Raw genomic sequence first — 5,000 nt, forward strand, 5'->3', positions numbered from 1 at the left:
ACAGTATATATATATATATATATATATATATATATATATATATATATATATATATATATATATATATATATATATATGTGTGTATATATGTATGCATATATCTTGTTTCGACTTTACTAGTTCCACTGTTTTGCAGGGTCGGTCGCCCAAGTCAGCTTTCTCCATCTATTTGTATTCCTTATATCCTTCCTCAACACCTACATCCACCTGAGCTGCTGATGCCCTACACTCCTCTCCTTCATCACTGGCGTATTCTTAGGTGTCTTGCTTGGTTCCATCTCCTCCCTCCCATCTTATTACATAGCTGTAATATCTCAGAAGACCTTCCTTAGCCTTCTCCTTTACATGACAGATCTCAGATATTCTTCTAGTTTCTTCACTCCCCCTTTTAAATTGTGATATTCCAGTAATATCTCTTCCCATCCTCATCTTGGTTCTTTCCAACAATCCTTCGTCTTTATTTTCAGGGTTGTGGTGGCTGATGTGGTAACGCCCCTGACTGGTGAAGGCCAGACTGGGGTTAGAGTCACGCTCAAACTCGTTAGTTTCTTTAGTCGCTACAATCTCACTGTCCTTTTGAGCTAAGGATGGTGGTTTTGGGGTAGCCTATAGTTCTATCTGTTGAGTCATCAGCTGCCATTGCCTGGCCCTCTTTGGTCATAGCTTGGATGGAGAGGGGGCTTAGGCTCTAACCATATATATATATATATATATATATAGATGGTCAGTCTCTAGGAAATTGTCCTGCTCGATAGGGCAATGTCACTGTCCCTTGCCCTTACCACGCATGAATGGCCTTTAAACCTTTAAGCAGACAAGTCTTTGTCCCATAATACTGGTTTGATAGCTGTCTTATAGATTATTATTATTATTATTATTATTATTATTACTATCCAAGCTACAACCCTAGTTGGAAAAGCAAGATGCTATAATCCCAGGGGCTCCAACAGGGAAAAATAGCCCAGTGAGGAAAGGAAATAAGGAAATAAATAAATGAAGAGAACAAATTAACAATAAATCATTCTAAAATAAGAAACAACGTCAAAACAGACATGTCATATAATAAACTATCAACAACATCAAAAACAAATATGTCATAAATAAACTATAAAAAGACTATGTCTGCCTGGTCAACAAAAAAGCATTTGCTCCAACTTTGAACTTTTGAAGTTCTACTGATTCAACCACCCGATTAGGAAGATCATTCCACAACTTGGTCACAGATGGAATAAAACTTCTAGAGTACTGCGTAGTATTGAGCCTTGTGATGGAGAAGGCCTGGCTATTAGAATTAACTGCCTGCCTAGTATTACGAACAGGATAGAATTGTCCAGGGAGATCTGAATGTAAAGGATGGTCAGAGTTGTGAAAAATCTTATGCAACATACATAATGAACTAATTGAACGACGGTGCCAGAGATTAATATCTAGATCAGGAATAAGAAATTTAATAGACCGTAAGTTTCTGTCCAACAAATTAAGATGAGAATCAGCAGCTGAAGACCAGACAGGAGAACAATACTCAAAACAAGGTAGAATGAAAGAATTAAAACACTTCTTCAGAATAGATTGATCACCGAAAATCTTGAAAGACTTTCTCAATAAGCCTATTTTTTGTGAAATTGAAGAAGACACAGACCTTATATGTTTCTCAAAAGTAAATTTACTGTCGAGAATCACACCTAAAATTTTGAAAGAGTCATACATATTTAAAGAAACATTATCAATACTGAGATCCGGATGTAAAGGAACCACCGTCCTTGACCTACTTACAATCATACTTTGAGTTTTGTTAGGATTCTACTTCATACCCCATAATTTGCACCATGCACTAATTCTAGCTAAATCTCTATTAAGGGATTCACCAACCCTAGATCTACATTCAGGGGATGGAATTGATGCAAAGAGAGTAGCATCATCTGCATATGCAACAAGCTTGTTTTCTAGGCCAAACCACATGTCATGTGTATATAGTATGAAAAGTAATGGGCCAAGAACACTACCCTGTGGAACACCGGATATCACATTCCTATAATCACTATGGTGCCCATCAACAACAACTCTTTGAGATCTATTACTTAAAAAATCAGTAATAATGCTAAGAAACGACCCACCCACTCCCAACTGTTTCAGTTTGAAAACAAGGGCCTCGTGATTAACACGGTCAAAGGCAGCACTAAAATCAAGGCCAATCATACGAACTTCCCGACCACAATCAAGGGATTTCTGTACAGCATTGGAGATTGTAAGAAGGGCATCACATGCTCCAAGGCCTTTACGAAAACCAAATTGCAAACTAGGGAGTACATGATTACCTTCAGCAAACCTATTAAGACGTTTTGCCAGAAGACGTTCAAAAACTTTAGATAATATGGGAGTTATGGAAATTGGGCGGTAATCTGTGGGACTTGAGCTACCACAAACACATTTACATAGAGGAGTAACATTACCAATTCTCCAACTAGTGCTAAAAGCTCCTCTTCTTGCTAACTTGCGCAAAATAACAGATAACTTCGGAGCTAAGAAATCTGCTGTCTTTATAAAAAACAAAGGAAAAATACCATTTGGGTCTACACCTCCATAAGCATCAAGGTCCATCAACAGAGCTTTAATCTCACGAGATCGAAAAGCTAAACTAGTTAGTTTAGCCTCAGGAAAACAGGAATGAGGAAGTTCAAGTTTTTCATTACTCTGTTTACTGTCAAAAACATCAGCCAAAAGGGTTGCCTTTTCCTTTGGACAGTGAGTGACTGAGCCATCTGGTTTAAGTAAAGGAGGAACTGTTGCATCTACACCAAAGAGTGCAGATTTAAGGGTAGACCACCATTTATGTTCCTGAGTTGTACCAGAAAGTGTTTCTTTTATGGTTAAATTGTACTCCTTTTCAGTTGAGGCATAAACTCTCTGAGCAAAAGCTCGAAGCTGAGTATAGTTGTTCCAGGTCAAATCTGATCTGTTACCCTTCCAAAGTTGATAGGCCTCTTGCTTCTCCAAAAAAGCACGTCTACAATCATCATTGAACCACGGTTTGTCCTTCACTCGGTACCTTAGCACACGAGAAGGGATACGCCTATCAATTATGTTGACTAGATTCTCATTCAAAGGGACAACAGGATCTACACTATTATATAATTGTGACCAATTCAAGCACAAAAGATCATGTAAAATCCCATTCCAGTCTGCTTGGGATTTCATATAAATTTTACAAGAATATGATATATCAGGGACAGGCTGCTCAGTCTTCACTAATAATGAAATCAAGGCATGATCAGATGTCCCGACTGGAGAACCAACCTTACCAGTTATAACGCCAGGGGAGTCAGTGTATACAAGGTCCAAGCAATTACCAGACCTGTGAGTAGCTTCATTTATGATTTGCTCACAGCCTGATTCAGAGGCAAAGTCTAAAGCTCTTAAGCCATGGCGATCGGTAGGAGAGATAGAACCTAACCACTCCCTATGGTGAGCATTAAAATCACCAACAAAGACAAAAGAAGCCTTTCTATCATCTTCTTGTATCTTAGCCATAATGGTAAGAAGACAATCGAAGATAGAATCATCCATGTCTGGATTTCGGTAGATCGAACATAAATAAAAGTTGTTATGCCTGCCACAAACTTTTATTACCTGAATCTCATGACATCCACATTGATAGCAGGACTTATGAGAAGCAGGGTACTCTGTCCTAATATACACCGCCATTCCCCTGGCCCTAGGGATGGCATCACGTTTCAACATTATTGGCTTCTTAAAACCAGTTATAAGGAGCTCAGATGAGTACCTCATATTAGAAACCAAAGTTTCTGAGCACAAAAGAATATCATACTGTCTGGACGCAACTGTAAGGTCTTGGATATTTGTATGAAGACCACGAATATTGCAATACAAAAGACGACATTGACGAAATCTAGGACGTACTGGTCCCGGATTTCGCTCAATGTCTCCAGACAGCATAAGAATTAATAGAAATAAAAAAGAGACATCATACTTAAAAACTAGATTAACAAGAATTATAACAAAAACAATACGTACAGAATTATAAACAAAGTGATTAATGATACCCATAGACTATAGTAAAAAGTCGGAAAAACTGGTCAACATGGAGGAGCCGATACACCATGCAAGGCTAAATACCCTCCAGGATAGCCACTTCAACTGAAGGGAGGACAGTAAGGATGGTTTTGAGAAGAAAAAGAATCAGAAAAAGGAAAAGACAACCTCTTGATAAACCACCAGGCATCCATGGCCCTTCTATTAAGCCTGCCCAACACACCATTTCAAAAAAACAAGAGGAAGAAAAAAAAATAAGATAGAATAGTGTGCCTGAGTGTACCCTCAAGCAAGAGAACTCCAACCCAAGACAGTGGAAGACCATGGTACAGAGGCTATGGCACTACCCAAGACTAGAGAACAGTGGTTTAATATTGGAGTGTCCTTCTCCTAGAAGAGCTGCTTACCACAGCTAAAGAGTCTCTTCTACCCTTACCAAGAGGAAAGTACACTGAACAAATTGCAGTACAGTATTTGACCCCTTGGGTGAAGAAGTGTTAAGTATCTCATTGTTGTCAGGTGTATGAGGAAAGACGAGAATATGTAAAGAATAGGCCAAACTATTCTGTGTAAGTGTAGGCAAAGAAAAAATAAGCCGTGACCAGAGAGAGGGATCCAATGCATTACTGTGTGGCCAGTCAAAGGATCCAATACCTCTCTAGTGGTAGTATCTCAACGGGCGGCTGGTGCCCTGGCCAACCTACTACCTACAGATCTGCATTTTGAGTTTTAATAAGTTAAATCTTTTCATATATATTGTTTCATAATTTGCTTGATTGTCTGTGGTTTCTATTGTGTTGTCTGCTAAGTTTATTGAAGAAGTTTTTTTTAGAGATTTTGTAGTTTTTTTTATACTATATATTAATATCTGAGTTTTTCATTTCACTTCATGCAAATCTTTTATCAGATGAATTATGGGAGAGAAGAAAAAATATATTTTACTTTCACAT

This window comes from Palaemon carinicauda, chromosome 30, assembly GCF_036898095.1.
Source record: "Palaemon carinicauda isolate YSFRI2023 chromosome 30, ASM3689809v2, whole genome shotgun sequence".
Taxonomy (NCBI): Eukaryota; Metazoa; Arthropoda; class Malacostraca; order Decapoda; family Palaemonidae; genus Palaemon; species Palaemon carinicauda.